This window comes from Eschrichtius robustus, chromosome 17 (genome assembly GCF_028021215.1).
Source record: "Eschrichtius robustus isolate mEscRob2 chromosome 17, mEscRob2.pri, whole genome shotgun sequence".
NCBI lineage: Eukaryota > Metazoa > Chordata > Mammalia > Artiodactyla > Eschrichtiidae > Eschrichtius > Eschrichtius robustus.
The window spans coordinates 72,344,349-72,365,315 of NC_090840.1; positions in this window are offsets into that span (position 1 = coordinate 72,344,349).

Here is a 20,967-nt window from a genome sequence, read left to right on the forward strand (position 1 = left end):
TTTGTGTAACTTGGAGTGGTCTTGGGGAAAAAACAATAGATTTATTCTTTATGGCCTCAAGGGCTGTACCTTGTGTGTCAGGCTAGGCCAGGTCATGCTGCAGCAACAAAATAAGCCACAAAGATCACAGTAGCTTAATACAGTCATGGTTTATCTCTTGCTCTGCTAAAGCACAACGCAGATTGTGAGTTCTCTTGAATTTTGTAAATGGCAGTGAGTGACACCTTCTGGAATATACAGCCTATGGGGCAGCTGCTGCTGGGGAAGAGAGAGATGGAAGAGGCATATCAGCTTCAAGATACCTCAGCCTAGAGGTGACCAAGTTGTATGACCAGTGAAGCCAAAAATATTTACTATCTGGCACGTTGGAGACAGAGTTTGCTGACCCTGACCTAGAGAACCAGCTGGCTTCTGAAGTCTTTCCCTTTTCTTCATTGAACATTACTTCTGTTTTAAATGTTTTACAAATATAAGGTCATTGGATCTTTATAATAACCCCATGAGGTGGATGTTATTATCTCCATTTCTCAGATCAGAAAATTGACATCTCACGACATTCAGTGAGTTGTTTGAGGTCACATAATTAGGACATGGTTGATCCAGGATTCTAGTCTGCACATTGGAGTTCCAGAATCTCTTCTCTAACCACTACACTACACAGGTCACATAAGCTTGCTACGAAAACACAAGCTTGAGGTGCCCAGGGGGCGGTGAGAGTTTGGAATCCACGGAGATGATCAGCTCACAGGGAAGCAGAGCTGGAAAAGGGCTCAGAGAAACCAATGCCTCCTCCTTTATCAGGAGACGGCTAGGCTTCTGGGGAAACCGAGGCCCATGAGGGGAAGTGAGGTCAAACTTTCCCAGCACGATCTCTGTGCTCCAGAAGCTTAAAGGCTAGTGAGGGGTGACTGGACCAAATCTCTTTAAAATGACAACCACGAAAATTTTTTTATTATGGAAACTTAAAACATATCCCAAAGTAGAAAGAATGGTTTCATGGACCCATGCATCCTCCACTCAGTTGAACAATTATCAACATTTTGCCAATCTCATTTCATCTATCACCTCCCAGTGATTTTAGAGTAGGGAATAGAATTTTTAAAATAAATCCCAGAACCCTCTTATTTTACACATAAACACCCCAGTGTCCAAATTCATTCTGTTGGAGGATTTGGGGGAGAAAATGAGGCCTAGACGAGCCCTCTGGGGGAAGGGCGCTGCCGTTTTCTGCAACAGTCAAAGGAAGATTCGCACACATCCGTCCATCCCTGGACCTTGATTCCGGCCTGTGACCCCCCCCTCCCCTGTGAGTAATGCCGGGGCCTGCCAGACTCAGGCAGCTCCCGGTGGAAAGAAGTACTTTGTGAACGCTATCTGTAACCAGGACAAGAAAAAAAAAATGTGCTGAGTGGATCTCTTATACACAATCATCCTCCTTTTCCGAATGAGCCTCCTGCCCTCTGTGGGGCCTCTGAGCCCTGCCAGATGGGTGTTGATGTCAGCTGAGTCACCCGTGTCATTCCTGTTATCTTATTTACCCGTGTTTGTCATTTTCGAGCAGCATGACTCACCCGGCCCAGAGGAAAATGCAGAGCCTGGAGAGGTGAGTCTTTTATCGAACCCTCAGAGCCACTCCTTTGGAAGCGAAATCCTTTCCCTCTGAACTCTCATCTGAGCACCCAAAAGAAGGGGTGAGAAAGGCCGAGGGGCTTTTGGACCTTTCGGAAGGGCCACTGGTCAGGGTGACAGGCTCTGGACTAGGTCTAGATAGACTCGTGGAATTCTGGAAAATCTCGATCCCACGCTCCAACCTGCCTGCTGGGTCTTCCCAGAGGGTGTGTTGTTCTTGGACTGGGCCCTCAGTAGTCGAGGAGAGAAAGTTCTCTACCCAGCACCCAAAGAAGCACCTTCCTCTAGAGGCTGCGAAGGTGAGAAGCAGGAGGAGGCCAGTGGAGCAAGCCCACGCTTGGCCCCTTCCCGGGCTCGATAACCTCAACCCCTACACACTGTTGGCCTCCTGGGCTGGGCATGGGCGCTGTGCTCGGTTCCCCATCCATTCCTGCTTGGAAGAGAGGAGAGGAGTCCTTTTACATCGTCTCTGGACCACGGCAGACATTGGGCCTCCTGCTTCTAGGCAGCCTTCCACCTCCCCATCACCCAGGGCTTTGTTCTTTACACAGCAGTTGGAGTGATCCTTGCATGTGGTAGAATGGATCGTAACACTCCCCTGTTTAAAAGTCTGCCGGGGCTTCCCTGGCACGTAAAATAAAATTCATATCATCACCAAGACCTACAGCCTTGGTATCCAAAGTGTGGTCCACCAGCCTCGGGGTTGGGGAGGAGGCCTGGTTAGAAATGCAGAACCTCAGGTCCCACTCCAGACTTGCTGAACCAGAAGGCACATCCGTATCACATTAAAGTGTGAGACGCCCCTACAACCCACGTGGGCCCAGTGGATGGAACCTAACCTTGACTCCTTCTCAGAATCACCTGGGGAGTTTTTACAGTGGTCATGCCCAGCCCCCAGGCCTCAGGGGTCCTGATTCAATGGCTCCTCACTACCACCTGGAAGGTAGGTTTTATGGGTCCTACACCTGCAACTGAAGAAGCCAACTCTCAGAAGGGTATGGCATCCAAGGGCACCCCGCCGTGCAGAGGCTGCGACAGTTAAATGGATTCATCTCTGGCTGCGAAGGCAAGAGGAACTGAGAGTACGGGCTCTGGATTCAGGCTCGTCTGGGTTTGATTCCTGCTGCACCACATACAAACTGGGCAAATCATTTATCATCTGAGCTTTATTTTCCTTATTTGTAAAACAAGGATAAAAAGGAACTTATGTCACGGTGATGGTAAGAAGATTAAATGAGATACTGTGCTTAGCATGGCATGTGAAGAGCTTAGTAAATGTTACCTGCCACTATTATCATTGTTATTTATTTTTCCTCACCCTCAGATTTTTGGCCCTTTAAGCAACAGAAGCTCTGAATTATCTGGCTCTAGGCTTTTTCTCTAGTGGTCCCATGGTCTATGTGGCCCAGTGAAAAAGGCATGAGATTTGGAGTTCTCTTGTTTGTTGTATGATTTAAACAGGCCACTAGGCCTCTCTAATCCTCTGTGTTCCTTATCTGTGAAATGGGGACAGGAACACCCATCTCCAGATTTGGGCTGAAAAAAGGATGTGAAGTCAGGTACAAGGCCTGATCATCCTGGGCCTTAGTCAGTCTGATCTTGTTAGAATGTGCGTCACGGGTACACCATCAAAGCATCGTCCTTGAAATTTCACCCTACATACCTACGTACACCAATGTCGCCAAAAACAAAAAAGCGCAACCTAGAATGGAGACCTATGTTTTATTCGGCGGATTTTTCTGAGGACTGAAGTCTGGAAGACAGCCTCTCAGGTGGCTCTGAGGGACTGCTGCAAAGAGGTAAGGGGGGAACCAGGATACACAGGAGTTTTGCAACAAAAACTCAGGTGGCCGGAACATCAAAAAATTACTGTTCATTAAAGAAAACCAGACCTCTCAAGTTAATGGATTTAGCATTTTCTCTGTCTGGGAAGATGCGAGAGTCTGGACTCATTGAAATCATTCCTTTGATATGCACCTTCACTATCTAGGGTCAGTATCCTGCATTTCTCCATCCCAAATCCCCTCAGGGTGCACAGCTGGGGGCAGCTACAGTGGCTGCTGGCTTGATGGTTGCAACATTCTTTGTTTACTTATATGGCAGGCGACATTTTTCATCCACAGTAATAACCTTGAGCAGCAGGGCCCCGAGGGTAAGATGAGTTCCTCTCTCTGGACAGGAGTCCAGCGTTGGCATTCTAGGCAGATCCCACTCTCTTTTCTAATGCTGAGGGAATTGAGAACCCAAAGGTGAAATGCAATGGGTCACCAACCAGGGACACCTCAACCCAGTCTGAGGGGCAGAGAGCACAGGTTCTGGAGTCCCGCTATCTGGATGCACATTGATTCTACCCTTATTAGCTGTGTGACATTAGGCAAGTGGTTTAACCTCTCTGTTTTTCATTTTCCCTGACTGTAAATTAGGGCCGTACCATCTACCCCACTGAGTGACTGTAAGGGTGGAATGAGTTAATAAAGGGAAATGCTTTGAGTCATGTTTAGCACATAGCAAGAGCTCCATAATTGCTCTACACTCACTCCCTGGTTAGCTGCAGTGTCTCTTTTGTGATCCCACCAAACAGGACTTGCAATGTTCTGTTCGTTAATCTTGTTTTCCCATGAGCTCATCTCTGTGTTCCCAGAGCCTAGCAGCAGAGGGCTGGATACATACTTGGTGTTTATTAGTAGTATTATTTTTGTCAGGAGGAATGAGAGTGCTCAGTGATCAGCTGACATGAGCTAGATGCCTGCACACCAGTGTCACAGGAATTAGGCTCAAATTAGCAAGACCTGCAGCCATAGTCCAGGAATGCCTGGTCCCAGGCCTGGAGTAACCCTAATCGCATCAGTGGGAGAGAATTACTCACCACCTGTGCTGTGCCAGGGGCTGTGCATGTGCACGCCCCTCACTTACGCCCGTGGTGTTGGAAAGACTGGCACATGACAATTCATCACCGGAAAGAAAACATTCTCACTGTCAGCCAATCACCAAACCCTCAGACTTTTATCAAACTCTCTTTCTGTCCACACTGAGTCAGGCAGAGAGGGAGCTTTCAGGCTCTTAGAGTGGAGCATCTGTCAGAAAAGCAAACTTTTCTCTTGCTAAAACTGACATTGATGCATTTTATGCAATCAAAATTCTGTCTTTTTTACCAAATTCTAAGTCACTTGGGAGTCCCTTCTTGTGAGGAGGTGAGAAAAACCCTCCCCTCCCATAGGTACATTTTCATGTTGTTTTTACAAATGCTCATACAGCACTATTCTGCCAGACACTGTTTTAAGTACTTTATAACTATTAGCTTATTCTAACCTTCATAATGACCCTTGGAGGCAGGTAGCATACCCCATTTTATAGATGAGAAAACCAAGGCACAGAGAGGTAATTGTCCAAGACCCACAGCTAGTATCACAGAGGCATGGGTCTACTAGCTTGGCTCCAGAATCTGGGTCCGATCCCTAGGCTGTGTCATGTCATTTAATTCTTGCAACCTTCGGTCTGTAACCATCCTGCAATGTAGCTATTTCCTCAGAGGACACTGAGGCTCTGAGAAGTTGACTTTGCTCAAGGTTACACAGACTTAAGTGACAGGGCTGCAGTGGGAAGTCACTTTTGTCTGACTCCAAAGTGACAGCAGGTTGAGCTGAATGCTCAGTCCATGGTGGAAGAATATTCTGCCTTCATAGGTGTCAATACCATGGGCGCTTTCCTCACATCTCCTGTGGACAGTCAGGAGCTCCCACTACTTGAATTCTCCTTTCTCTTTTTCCATTTTCTTTCTTTATCTCCACTTCTCACAGTGTTTGGAACCTGTAGTTGAATGTTGGATGGTGGTGCTGATAATCAAGGGCATCTTTGCCTTGTCGTTCACTATAACGGGAGTGTTGCTGATATTTTCCTCTTTGTTTTCCAAGGACAATGAAGTACTGGTGGTTCCTTGGGGAACAGGCAGAGCCTTGCAGAGGGAGGAAGAAGGCGGTGGTGCTGACCGTAGCTCTGCCTCTTGTTTGCAGGGGAACTTGGACAAGTTACGTAACTTCTCTGATCTTCTGTGTTAACATTTAGAGTTGGCTAAGATTTGGGGTTGGTTGATTAGATTTTTAATTTTTTTTTTTTTTTTTTTTTTGCCAAGCTGCGTGACTTGCGGGGTCTTAGTTCCCTGACTAGGGAATGAACCTGTGCCCATGGCAGTAAAAACGCTGAGTCCTAAACACTGGACTGCCAGGGAATTCCCTAATTTAGTTTTTTTAAGCTGCAGAATATTTAAATTACAAGGAATCTTAGAAGTACCTCTAAATACAAAATTGCATCATGGGGGCCACAGAGGGCTCTGCAGAACTTAAGTTTGGAAATCACTGGATGAGGTAATACCAAATTTGCACGATCACATGAAGCCAATGGGATTGGTGTATTCATTTCCTAGGCCTATGGTAGCAAATTACCACAAGCTTGGTGGCTTAAAACAATAGAAATGTATTCTCTTACAGTTCTGGACCAGAAGTTCAAAATCAAAGTGTCTGGCAGGGTTGCAGTCACTCCACAGGCTCTAGGGAAGAACCTTCCTTTGCCTCTTCCTAAACTTCTGTGGCTCTAACCATCCTTGCCGTGGCTGCATAACTCCAGTCTCTGTTTCCATCTTTACATGAGCTCCTCCTCCGTGTTCTGTGTCTTCTGTCTCTTACAAGGACACTTGTCATTGGATTAGAGTTCACCTGGATATATTCCAGGATATTTTCAACTCAAGATCCTTAAGTTGGGACTTCCTTGGTGGTGCAGTGGTTAAGAATCCGTCTGCCAATGCAGGAGACGCGGGTTCGTGCCCTTGCCCAGGAAGATGTCACATGTTGCGGAGCAACTAAGCCCGTGTGCCACAACTACTGAGCCTGCGCTCTACAGCCCACCAGTCACAACTACTGAGCCCATGTGCCACAACTACTGAAGCCCGCGTGCCTAGAGCCCGTGCTCCGCTACAAGAGAAGCCACCACAATGAGAAGCCCGCTCACCGCAACTAGAGAAAGCCCACGTGCAGCAACAAAGACCCAACACAGCCAAAAATAAAGAAAGAAAGAAAGATCCTTAAATTACATCTGCAAAGACCCTTTAACCAAATAAGGTCATATTCAGAGGTTCCAGGGATTTGGACATAGACGTATCTTTTGGGGGCCACCATTCAACCCACTACAATCAGTAATAACTTTTAAGCATCTACTATGTGCTAAGCGTGCCAAGGATACAGAGGTAATCAAGACAGAAATGCTACTCACTGGGAGCCTCTAGGCTCGTTTGACAATCTCTACTGAATTTCAGACTTTAGCATTGATGTTTTCTTTCCTCCCTCCCCCCTCCCTTCCTTCCCTTTAAAGATGGGTTTATGGAGATATAATTTACAAATGGTAGCGTTTGCCCTGTGTGGGTAAACAGCTGGGGAAACAGGCTTAGAGAGGCAGCATAATTTCTTCCAGCATACACAGAGAGGAGGTGGCCGAGACTGGGGCTTGAACCTATGTTCTCTACCACCGGAGCCCGCCTCAGTCTCCATCGTCTGTACTCTTCCCCTGGATGCCTCCTACTCATCTATCGCCTGAGGAGGCTGACAAGATGCTTTCTAGAAACCCTGAGAGCTCCTACCTTGGAAACTCCCATGGTGAAGTGCAGGGAACACTCCTTATTCAGAGGACACTTCCTGAAATGGAAATTTGTATGCCTCCTATAAGCCTTGCCTATTTGTGTCTTGTGTCCTGTTAAGTGGATTCACAGCTTCGGAGATCTCATTTCAATTTAACTAATCCTCACAAAACAGACAAGCGATTGAAATGATTCCTGTGAAGAAACTGCAAGCTGAGGACCATGTTAATGATGCCAACCCAGGGAACAGTAGGAGGATGGCTGACTCTATCCATCTGCAACCCCGAGCGTTTGCTGCTTTTCAGCTAATTACAAGAGAAAAATAATGGCTGTCTAAGTATATCAATCACAAAGTTGGTCAAAAGACTTAAAAAAATTATTGACTGACATTTGAAATAGGGTCTGTGGTCCACTATCATTAATGATGACTGTGTCCTTGAGCGAATATTGTGTGTTGACATAGCTAGTGAAAGGGTGAAGCCATTGCAATCGCCAAGACATTTAGAAAATTTTTCAACTCGTTAAAGCCATAATATACTCAACCCAGTCCTTTATAAAATTGGATTAAATGTGATAATTTTAAACTTATTACTTAATGTCATAATCCATCGGTCAAACCCTTGCTACTCTTGCTATGGTGAAATGGCTGAAGAAATATCTAAAAACTACATAGTGACACATTATAATGGACTCCTTGGTCATTAAATATTGTTGGAAGATGCATAGCACTTTTGCTGAAGAGTTGAAGAAAACTTAAATAATTCAGTGTGAGAGGTTTGCAATACAATTACTTTCCAAATTACAATTTGGAAAGTACAAATGTTTCCAGCATATTTTAGCTTACGTTATTTCTAGATTCTTCATTTCAGTAATGAAATACATTAGAGCACCCTTTCTTGTCAGCTCTTAAAGGAAAGATATTCCAGAAAAAATACATTTTCAATAGTAAATGAATTTCTTAACAAATTTCAAACATTTCTTAAGCAATGTTTTTGTTATTTATGTTGAATGGAATGAAAAGAAAAAAAAAAAAAAAAAGGTAAATTTCACCAGCTAGTACTATACGCGAAATTTAATGCGAATTTAATTGAATTTAATTTAATCACACTAAATCCTGTCATGTTTGTCTTCTGTGCCTCTACGTACTTGTTTCCCCCATTCCTCATCTTGCTCTCCAGGGAAGACCGTTCTTGTTGAGCAGCATGGAGCGGGTGTTCTTCTCTGGCACAGACACTCTGCTGTGTCCTGACAGCCCTGAGTTGCCCTCCCTCTGAAGGTGTGGATAATTAAGCTAATGAACACTTTTTCACTAGCTGCTGAAAGCCTCATTAATCTACACCCATGTTGCCACAGGCAAATCATAGCATCAAGGGTAGGAGGATAAACAAAAATAACTTCAGAAATTCATTAATCAGACTTGGTCAAGCTTGCTGTTTGGGAACTGAGAGTACTTATCCCCCAGGGGCCAGATGATTAGATGGTTGTGTGTGCGTGCGTGTGTGTGTGTGTGCGTGTGTGTGTTTCAATGACATGAAGGGGACTTCTTAAGCAATATTTTGGAACATCCAGGTTATCGTGCTGGCATTTATGACTCTTGCAGTTGGCGCTAATGGAATCTGTCCAAAGACTTCAGTGTGGAGGATTCTAGAACTGTTAAATATGCTAAAGTGGATGATCAAGTTTTCCCAGCACAGGAGAGGGAAAACACGATCATGGGATCACACACAGAAACATACCCAGCTGTGGCAGAGCTGGTTTGTGCCACCAGTCATTTTCTCCCCGACATTTCACAGGTCCCCTCGGCTTGGGTTGGAGCCACATGACTATTTCCTGCTAGTGGATGGTGAGCGGGGGAGGAGCTGGCATGGCCTCGTTTTCTGCCGTGGCAGCCTCAGAGGCCACTGCTCCAGACGCAGCGTAACAAGATGGAGAACTGTTTGACCCATCCTCGAATTCTTATGCCTGAAGAATAAAGTGTTATGATAATCCACGGAGATTTCCTAACTTGTCTGTTACTGCAGAAGAGTCTTCTCCATCCTGCCCAATATGCCAACCGATATGCCAACCACTTAAGGCCCAAGGCCTTTTTTGGAATATGGCGATTAGACTAGCTGTCTCATGATATCTTCATGAGGAGTGTCTGGATTTCAGCATGGCCTTCAGTGGGCTCTTTTAGGGGTAAGCTGGGGTCTTTTTTAGACAAGTTGGGGTCATGAGTGGTGAATGATAAAACAGTTACATGGATTCTAAGTTACTTGAATAACCATTTACACTAAATGTGCTCATTAGCAAATCAACACGAGCCTTAGGAGAGGATATTAAGACCATACTCCCTGCTATGCATCCTTCAAGAGTTTAATCAATGGCCTGGGTGAAGACAGAGACCCTCTGCTTTTTAATTTGTGTGTTTGCCATAGAGAAGGGAGACACAGAGAGCGTCTTGATGGAGAGAATCAGAACACAACTCTGGCAGCTCAGAACAATGGGCTCACTATGACAATATAGGAGGAAAGCAACACATGTGAATGTGTGACATGCAGATTTGTACTCCAGAATCATAGGAGAGGAGAAATGAGGTTCAAGGGCATTTTGAAAATAGCTGTAAGTAGAGGATGATGATGATGACGATGATGATGATGATTTAAATAGCTGGAAGTAGGCCAGTACCCAGAGCCAGAGACCAAGTGTCCTCTAGAGCTCTAACAATCTCATTCCTCAATAATCCCGGTACCTAAAGACCTATTTAGGAGGCTGGGAGGAGATGGGATGGGGAGAGAAAAGGGAAAGTATAGGTGGTCTGGGATTCGGTTGGAGAGTTTCCAGTTCCTTTAATAGAGTTGAACCCAGATCCTTCAAAGTTGGCAATGAAAGGAAAATCTTCATGAAGACAGAGGTGCTCGTTGTAAGAACAGCTAGAAATTGAATTCTACATTACTCTAAATAGAGTAAAGGAAAAATATACTGTTGTGGAAAATAAGGCTGGAAGGTGGTTTGGGATTAAAGGGTGAAGAGCTCTGAATGCCATGCCTGAGAGTGTGAATTTCAGGCAATGGGAAGCCAAGGCCAATATTTGAGAGAGGGAGTGATGTGATTTGATCCAGTGATGTTTTACTCTTCTTTCCATTGCCAATGTCCAGTCTCTCCTTTCTTTCTAGCAGGTTGGAGGATATTTGTGAGGGGCTTGGTCAATTGTTAAATTTCAGGCATTAATACATGCATTGACTCATTGAGTCCTCACAACAATTATGTGAGGTAGGTATAACTATACCCATTTTACATATTAATAAATGGGGACCCAGAGAAGTTATCAAATTTGTCCAAAGACATTCAAGCCCTCTCTTCTGTATACTATGGTATTAGGTATTGGCAGACACCCCCTTTCCTTTCCTCCCAGCTCTGAGGATTTGTTTAATCCTGCTAAGTGAAAATGAATAGAGTTTCAGTTTGAAGAGAGTTAAGGAAAGTAAAGAAGTTCAACCTTCTTCTTTTATAAATGAGGAAAATGAGGCCAGAGAAGGTAAGCCGTTTCCCAATGTCATGGCACTGAGGCCTTGAGTTTTATCCAGCGATTGTTTCAAGGTTTGATGCTTCGATTGAGGTTATACAAGCCGCTTATGCACAGGCATTTTTGGGCAAGACAATTGCACAAAGTAGAAAAGACCAATCAGAAGCACTAGCGCAGGGAATTCCCTGGTGGTCCAGTGGTTAGGACTCTGCGCTTCTACTGCAAGGGGCATGGGTTCCATCCCTGGTCTGGGAGCTAAGGTCCCACAAACCATAGGGCGTGGCTGAAAAAAAAAAGAAGCACTAGTCCATGAACAAGAACAGCAGTGTACATGTGTGGTGGGGCAGTAATGGTGGTTCGTCTGTGAATTAATTACTGAAGATGCTTCAGAAGCATGGCTCCCTGGGGACAAAGGTGGACAGGGAACCCCCTGGGTATTCTCCAGGTCTGAGTGCAGAGTAATTGTAAAGACATCTCCTTGAAGGATATTTACCAGGCAGTAAGAGTCACACAGGAGCTTTCCAAAGACAAACCTAGCTTGGGTACCGTTAGACATCCCAGGGATTCAAAGCAGTGTTGACCAAAAAGTGTGCCCTGGACCAATAGTCCCACATGATTGGCCATGAAAAAAGGATCCATGGTCATCACAGTGACCTCTATAATTGTACATTGCTGTTAAACTATATTTCCCAAAGTGACTTGAGAACAATCTTTTTGTAATTATCATTCCCTGTAACTAGTGTTCCACTGTTATCTTTTAGGAACTGTTAGCCTGGAGACATTGAGATGTGTGGGCTATCAGGCAACGCTGATACATGAGTGAGTATTCTATGAAGTTAGAAATGCACTGGCCACTTTATGAGAAGAAGCCATGCCGTATGAAAGACTAAAGCAAGAGGAACTCCTCAGAGGAAGGGCTCCACAGGAAGATAAAGCTCCTGGTTCCGCACAAATGTGTGTCAACAGTTGAATGTGGGTACTCTTCTTCAAAGCAACCAGTAGACTCCACTACCTGCCAGCAATGGCTCTCTCATATTAATCTACTTGGATCTGGGATGGGATGTTTCAGCTAAATTAAGACATCCTGACTCACTGAGAGTCACCATGGTGAACATGGGTGCTTATAAAATTCCAAGGATTCCACTCCTGATTTAGTCATTCTGGGATGATTCAGAAGGTCCTCCAGGAGCTGAATGTGACTCCAGGGTCACAACTGTGAACACTAGTTCTCAGTAGGTGGCTGATGGAGAGGGTGAACACAGATGGGCAGACCTTACCAAGGGTGGGCCCTGAGGTCATTCTTTGGGTCAAGGTCTAGGATGCTATTTACCTTCATTGGGATGACAACACCCAGGTGAGCATGCCTTTTACAAATTATGGCACTCTGAGGTTGTCAGCGCGTGCACTGTTATTCCCATTTTAGATGAGGAATTGGAGGGGAAGTGCTTTGCTCAAGACCATGGAGTGGGTTAGCAGTTCACCTGGAGCAGGATTTCTTGACTCCTAATCCAGGGCTTATTCTCATGCCCTGTGATGCCTTTCATAAATTCAGAGGTCTGGGAGCACCTTGGCCACTTGGATCCCTTGAAGTATCCAGCCAACAGGTAGTTTTTAAAGTCTGTGGATCTGTTTTAGAACCACATAACTATCTCCCAGGGGAGCAAGTCCCAGACTAAAGCCCCAATGACATTCACAGTAAAAGTCCAAAAAAAATTAACATCTTAAAAAGAACAGTGACACATACTTATTGCTGGAATTTCAGTAAATACAAAAGCGCGTATACAAAACTCAAATCACGTTTAACTCCACCACCCAGATTATTCACGTACTTTTGCAGTATTTCCTTCTAATTTTTTCTGAAGCATAGAATTCTGTTTCCTTTGACATCTTTATGAATAGTTTTGTTTCCTGGCATTTCACTTGTTCACAATCTTTTCTTTATATAATTAAACATCCTTGAATATATTTTTTAATGGTTGCATAGGGTGGCTGTACCAGAACCTCTTTAAGGTGATTCCCAATTTTGAATATTTAGATTAGTTAAAATTTTTGTTAATATAAATGACACTGTTGCAAACAATGTCCCTTAGAGATCTTTATATAATTTTATAGAAATCTTTTTTTTAAAAAATATTTTATTTATTTGGCTGCACGGGGTCTTTAGTTGTGGCATGCGGGATCTTTCACTGTGGTGCGTCAGCTCTTCATTGCAGCGCATGGTCTTCTCTCTATTTGTGGCGTGTGGGCTCTAGCGCGCGCAGGCTTAGTTGCTCCGCAGCATGTGGGATCTTAGTTCCCCGACCAGGGCTCAAACCCGCGTCCCCTGCATTGGAAGGCGGAATTTTAACCACTGGACCACCAGGGAAGTCCCCTAGAAATCTTTAAATACTTGTCCTATTACTTGCTTTGGACAAATTCCTGAAATGAACATTTTGAAGATTTTTTTTTTTAAAAACAAGCCATTTAAAAAAAATTTATTTATTTTATTTTTGGCTGCGTTGGGTCTTCTTTCCTGTGCGCGGGGTTTCTCTAGTTGCGGCGAGCGGGGGCAACTCTTCGTTGCGGTGCGCGGGCTTCTCATCGCGGTGGCTTCTCTTGTTGCAGAGCACAGGCTCTAGGCACGCGGGCTTCAGTAGTTGTGGCTCGCGGGCTCTAGAGCACAGGCTCAGTAGTTGTGGCGCACGGGCTTAGTTGCTCCGCGGCATGTGGGATCTTCCCGGACCAGGGCTCGAACCCGTGTCCCCTGCATTGGCAGGCGGATCCTTAACCACTGCGCCACTAGGGAAGCCCTTGATGATTCTTGATATATACAACTTACCAGCGTAAATTTTGAACCTCATCTGTAGCTCCTGTATCCCAGCCTTCAACTTGCTCCCTGGATCTGATGCCGGCCATGCCCTTGGCCTCCTTTCTGGTTACTGTCTACACACCTCTTCATCGTTCTGGGTCATAAATCTCTCAGCCCAATCCGCCCTACCCTCTGCGGCCTGCTGTGTTTATCATCACTCTTCTGATGGGGAATTGGATGAGAAGAAGACATTGGGCTCCTTTTGGAGCATCCCCTCTACCCTTTAATCCAATAAAACCTTATGAAATGCCCACTGCACGGCCGACTCTTGCAATGCTCTCCAGAGATCCTGTCCCGTTCCCCCGGCAACCGCTCGCCCCCGCCCCGTCATGGCAACCACAGAAGGAACCGTGTAGCTTTCTGCTGAGCGTGTGTTTCCGTCCCCGATTTGTGGGGAGGCCCAGCAGGCCTGGATCTTTAAGAGTCACCACTTCCCCTCTTGTCACATCTCCATGTTTGCTCGATAGCCCTTTCTATCCATTTTCCCATCTGCAGAATGGGGACCACGCTTCTGGGACAAAAGCGTCGTGGTGTGAGCGCTGAGCCTTTTGAGGTGCGTCGAGATCTGCAGATAAATGAGCCTCACGAAGCACAGCGTCCTCACGAGCCTGGTGTGGGGCAACCTGCTCTGAGAGGCGGCTTTGTTTCCCACTGAATAGACATCAGCTCCTAATCCCTGGGAGACAGTGTCTTCCCGCTGCTTCCGGATGAACCAAAACAGCGGAGGCCAAGGGAAGTTTTACTAGACATATGCAGCTCTCAGGTAAACTGGAAATGCAAAATTAGGTCTGAAACAGAACCAAAATAACCCCCAAGTCGGTCTGTGCCGTGATGGCCTCCCTGACATGCTATTTGACACTTTCTGGAGCAATGCTTGTCTAAACCCGGAATGTATACCACGGCTGATACACAGATGACGTTAGATGGTTTACAGATGAGCTTTTAATGACATTTCACGGTTATGCATATATTTTTGGTGGCTATTTTCTATTTGTAGCAAGCGATATTTCTTTTTTCATTTCTTATCATAAGAATAACTACATTTTGTGAGTGCTTACCATGTGCTGGGCATGGTTGTCAGTGCTTTACAGTAAAATATTTAATCATCACTAAAGCCTTGCAATGTATCTACTCTTATTACCCCTTTGGACACGTGGCATACTGAGGCAGAGCCCTTAGGTAGCCTGTCCAAACTGACACGGCTGGTGAGCAGCAGACATGGGATTTCAATCAGGCAGTTTGGGCTTTGGGGCCCCTGGTAACAGCCTGCTGTCTTTCCTTGCAATATATTTGTGTTTCAGGGAGTGATACAAAATATGTTTAAACAATAGATTTATTGAAAGTCACAAAGGCATGTTGATGGGAATAAACATGATGAATAAAAAAATAAGTTAAAGGGGACTTCTCTGGTGGCGCAGTGGTTAAGAATCCGCCTGCCAATGCAGGGGACACGGGTTCGATCCCTGGCCCGGGAAGATCCCACATGCCACAGAGCAACTAAGCCCGTGCGTCACAACTACTGAGCCTGCGCTCTAGAGCCCACGAGCCACAACTACTGAAGCCTTTACGCCTAGAGCCCGTGCTCCGCAAAAGAAAAGCCACCACAATGAGAAGCCCACACACCGCAACAAAGAGTAGCCCCCGCTCACTGCAACTAGAAAAACCCTGCACGCAGCAACAAAGACCCAATGCAGCCAAAAATAAATAAATAAAAAATAAATAAATCTATAAATAAATAAATAAATAAGTTAAAGATATTGAGACAGTTTGAGGATAAGGTGGGTGTTGTGATGTTGGAACCGAATGACTGAAGGGCGGAGTTCCTCAGAGGGTGGTCTGGCGACTACCTGTGTCAGCATGCCCTACAAATTGGTGAAAAATCCAGGTTTATTGAATCAGAATCTCTAGGGTGGAGTCCAAGATTCTTTATTTATGACAGATTCCTCAGGGAGTTTCTATGTGTCCTAAGGCCGTGACACACCTCTTGCCCACACCCCAATCCCTACCCAGGTCTAGAAAACAACAACAACAACAACAACAACTGTTGATTGGCTGGGAGCTCCACTGGGCTGCGAATCTTTTGGCCTAAAGTTTGGCAAAGACAAAAATGAAGGCACACAGAGCCATTGTTTAGGGAGCATGGGTTATGTTTAGGCCTGTGCTGGGCTTGCACCTAATCCTCAGAGCTTACTGTGAGGTAGGAATATACCCATTTTATAGATGAGGAAACTGAAGCTGCAGAGGTGATGTGACTTAATAAGTGGTGGGGTCAAGAGTGAGACCTGGGCACGTGAGGTTTTTAAACTGTACCCCGTCCACTGCACCAGCCCATCAAGGCCAGACCTTCAGGGGCAGTGCATCCCACAGACCAGCTGGAAGATGCTCAAGTCAGGGAAATGAGCTTGCATTTGGATAACTGCACTAACAGGTGTATACAGCACTTAGCGTTAAAATTTAAGGTAAAAAGAGGGAGCATTCAAGTCAAAGAGATGTGTCTGCTCCTAAGCGCACCCAGTGTTGGGTGAGACGCTAATGATGCAGGATGCAGGGGAGTCAACTGCCACTCATTAGATGTTGATTTTGAACGAGTTACTTTAAATCTCTAAACCTCATCGTCCTCATCTGTCCCACGGGGATCATAATGGATTCAATCTCTGATGGTTATTTTTGGCATTAAATGGGATGGTGCGTGTTGAGTGCCCAATACTCAATAAATAGTTGCTGGTGTTTCACAGAGATGAAATGTGCTGCTGGTTCCATAAAGACTTGTCACCTGGATGAAGACCCCCAGAAACTACAAATCAATAGGATGTCTTCACCTGGCGGAGACATGGTTTTTTCTCAGAGTAATGTTTGCTTGTTGGGATTGTTCATATTTTCCTTATTTTGGGAGGTAAAATTGCCCTCCCAACTGCTGGTTGTGGGCATTAAAGAGAAAACACAGGGGCACCTGCTGGGCTTGCCCACACCCACGCTGATGCACGGGGCACCTAATAAGGATAGCAAACCTCGGTGAAGCAAGCAAACAAGCCAGAAATGCTACACTGTTAACACTTCACTAGCACTTAAGCAGCTGTGGTATCTGTGTAAGAAATAAAAATGTCCGGGGAAGTAAATCTCCTTTAGACTTTTGCTTCTGAGTAACATTTTAGTATTAGGATACCTTATAATTGTGAACATTTTATTTTCTAATAATTACTCTGTGCTGGGAGCTGTATCTAGGATGTACATATTTTGTCTCTCTTAATCCCCAAAGATAATAGTTTTTAGTAAAATGTTGAGTATTTAGTGAAGAAATACTGAATTTCTCCACTTAACAGAGGAGGAAAAGGCAGCTCAGGGAAGCAGAGTGGCTCGTCTTGGTTCCCACAGTTGGGTGGAGGAGCCGGGATTTGAACCCAGGTGTGTCTCACTCTAGGGATCTTCCTCTTCACCACCATATTCTCCTGCCTCCTGAGAATATTACTCTTTATTTAGCACATACTATGTGCTGGGTATTAGACAAATCACACCCATATTCCCTTTTGAGTTGTCACATCTTAGTCACCGAGCATCCCCATACCTAGTATAAGTTGAGGCACATCATTGAAAACCAAGAACAAGTTATTGGTTGCCTAAAATTGTGCCTAAAAATGGCACAATTTCCTAGCAATTAAGTACCTATCGAATATACACTGTATTAAGAAGAGCCATGTTAATAATTGCAACCTTAATGATAATATGGATTGAACTAGTCTGGGTTATTGATGGTATTAGTTAGAGTGATAAACTCTACGTCCCGTCCTAAACCACCCTCGGACTTTGGTGGTGGAACAGTGAAAGATTTATTTCATGGTTTGATGCTGTCTGGGGTGTCTGTTCTCCACACGATGATTTGGGGGTATATCTCCTTCCATCCTGTGATGCTCTCTTCTTAGCCACGTAGCTTCTGAAGTCCCCGTGGAAGGGAAAGAGAGAATATGGTGATCTCTCAAAGGGTTCGATGACCGCCCCACCGGCCGGAACCCCACTAACCTAACTGCAAGGGAGGCGGAGAGAAATGGTCTTGTATGCTTAGGAAAAGAGGAAGTGGCATTGGTGATCATCTGGCCAGCTTCTGCCACGATTTTCAAGCTACAGAAGTGGACTCTGCCTCAGTTTAGAATTCACTGGAGTATACTGAGTAGTTCACAGAATGGATGGGAGAGGGCTGGAGAACCAGGCTGGGAACCCAGGGCAGCTGGGCTGCAGCAACCGCAGCCAAGGTCAGCCCTGGGCACTATGGCTATAACATTGCCACCAGCACAGTGACAACCCCTGTGAACTCCACGCTATGGCTGGATTCTTGACCTCACCACTACCTTGAAAAATGTCTACATCCTTCCAGCATCCTTGATCTAAGATCAGAGTTTCAGACAGACTCTTTCTTAGGTCCTTACCAGCATCCTAGATGCAAGGGATAGATCAGGTATTATCTCGCTCTCTCTAAACTTCCAAAGTGGGAGTGACTGTGGGATGACCTAAGACTGCAGAATTCTCTTCAAAAGACAGGATTGATTTTGGGGAAATAAAGAGAGTAAGAGAGTGAGAGAGAGGGATCTACTGTATTCCATAGCCTGCTAAAGTCCACAAAGTGCTTCTTTGTTGTCCAAATTGCATGATGGAATTGAGGGCAGGAGATTGGCAGGACGTAGTCAAGCCAGTTCACAGAGAGGATCTGGGTACAGAGTGCCCAAGGGACCAGATGTATTAATTTGTGGTTTTGTTTATTTGTCCGTTTATTCACTGAGTATATACTGAGTTCACTCTGTGTGTGAGGCTCTGTGCTGGGCTCCAGGGACCTGATGGTGAATATGACATGGTTCTTAGACTAATGTTTGGGATCCAAACATGGAATCCCCCAGAAGAAGGAGCAGCACTGAGACCAGGAGAGCGCCTGTGTCTGGGAACTGTACCAGGATAGGAATTAACAGATGATGCTTTTGACCTGCATCCCAGGGAGGTGAAGCGACCTGTACAATTAGTCAATCATTGACCAGGGACTTGCACTGAAGTCTTCAAGTTCATGTTCTGAGGCTTTCCTTCACCCTGGGTGCTACTCTGTGCAAGGCAGAGGGGGAGGCAGTAGCTTAGGGTCATGGTGAGATCACAGGCTTCGGGGTCCTGCATATTCTTCTTGTTATCTAGGTGACAGTGGTCTAGAGTCATGTAATTTCCGAGACTTAATCTTCTATCTATAAAATGTGGATAATGCTACTGACTTCCCAGGGTTACTGTGAAGACTAATAATCAACAAATCTAAAGAATAATGCGCCTTTGATAATGCCAGACACAGAGGTGCTCAAAAATTGGCAGCTTCATAGAAGGAAGGTTGAGTTAGGGTCATTGGCGTCAAGAAACTTACTTTTTACCTGGCAGGGGTGGGGTGGGGATAGGAGAGTGGAATTTACCTAAGTACAAATCCCTTTTTTGGATTGCTGGTAAATAAGATCAGAATTCAGAGAAGAGAGAGCACAGTGCAGGCATGAGTCAAGGGTTTGTGGAAGGACCAGAGAGGTGGCCACGATGCGGCTTTGGTTCTATAATCAGACTCCATGGGCTCATATCTGAATTCCATCCCCCTTGTTAGCTCTGTGTTCCTGGTCAAGGATGTTGTTGAATTTCTTCAAGCTTCAGTCTATTCTGCTATAAAATGGGTATAATGGTAGTACTTACTTATTGGGTAGTTCTGGGAATTAAATCAGCTAATTCACAGAAAATGCTTAGCACTTAGTGCCCTGAATCTTATTCCTGTTGAACTGAGTCTTGAAAATGAATATATAAAACCTACCTCATTGTAGTTGTAGGGATTCCAGCTGAGTGCCTGGTACACAGCAAACATTCCTTAAACGCCCTTACCCTCAAGGGTAAGGACAATGCCTTATATTTTTTTGTACCTCCCTTGGCCCCTAGCACAGTGGTTGGCCCAAAGTTGCATATGAAGAAGTTGGCTGGGAGGTTGACAACAGGTTGGAGGGTTAAAGAGGGACGCATTCTAAGTAGGGGAAATAGCACGAGTGAAAACAAATCAGTGGGAAATAGCCCAAATCTTCAGGGAATTTAAGGATACCTTTCACATTTTGTAGTCAATTAAGTCCCCTTTTTCTCCCCCTGGTGGCCATCAAAAGCATACACAGCTCACTTCTTGGGGAAAGTCTTCCACAGCTTAAAAGAGAACTAACGGTCGTCTCCTTTGCCTGAAGACTCTGGAGAAGTTGTGCTTTGGCTGTGATTCAGCCCTGCAGGCTGACTCATGACCCGTCTCCACTGCAGTGACTTGCTCTTGGTGACATTTCCCGAGGAATAACAAACAGTGACACGAGACCAGACCAGGAACTAAAGAAAAGAACTGCTATTTAATCTCTTCTCTCGCTATCCATCCAAATCCTTTGGAACTCCGCCCTTTGACCTGCTCTTTCAAGAACCACAGTGTCAAATATCCTCTTCTTTCTTGTGTCATTTGGGGCAATTGATCATGGAACAATGACAACAGCATTTTGGATGGTTACTCTGTGGCAGGCACTGTTTTAAACTTTCTACACATTTAACTCATTCAGTCCCCCAAACAACCTTCTAGATGTGTCCTATCCTGACTGCAATTTTTCAGATGAGGAAACTGAGGCACACGGAAGACTGTGGCTTGCCCAGGGTGACACAGCTAGCATTCAGCAGAGCCGGGATTCAAGCTCAAGCGACCTGGCTCCAGAGACTATGCTCTAACCGCTGTGCCGTCAGCCGTCCATGTCGCAGCCTCCTGGTGACAATCCTGGCTCACTGTCTCGTATTACTGGACCTTTGAGGCATAAAGGCCGTGAGTCCGCAGCTCAGGGCCCCTGATGGAGGTCAGTGTTCTCGCACTTGGCCAATCAGAAAATCATGAAGAGAAATGGTTTTAAAAGCACAGCCCCGGGGTCCCACCCTCGGAGATGCTGATTCAGCCAAGCTGGCGTGGGGCCCCGGAGTCTGCATCGCTCACGGTGGTGATCTCTCCTGGAGTCGAAAGGGCATAGCTTTGGGGACCGAATCTTCCATTTACTTGTTCTTGGGTCTTTCTTTGATGCATCACGTTCAGCTTCCCTGAGGCTCTGTTTCCTTGTCTGTAGAACAGGTGTGATAATCCCGACCTCAAAGTAGTTGTTGGAAGGGATCATCTGTTTAAGATGGTTCATGTTAGGTGACCGGCACAGTGCCTGGCACACAGCGGGCATGCCTTTAGGTGTCCTCGCCATTGAGGGTAAGGGTAATGCCTCCTCTTTCTTTGGGTCTCCCATGGTCCCTAGCACAGGGGGGTGTCAGCTAGTCACACACGCCACGCTAAAATGGGACTTTCTGGGTCAGACACTG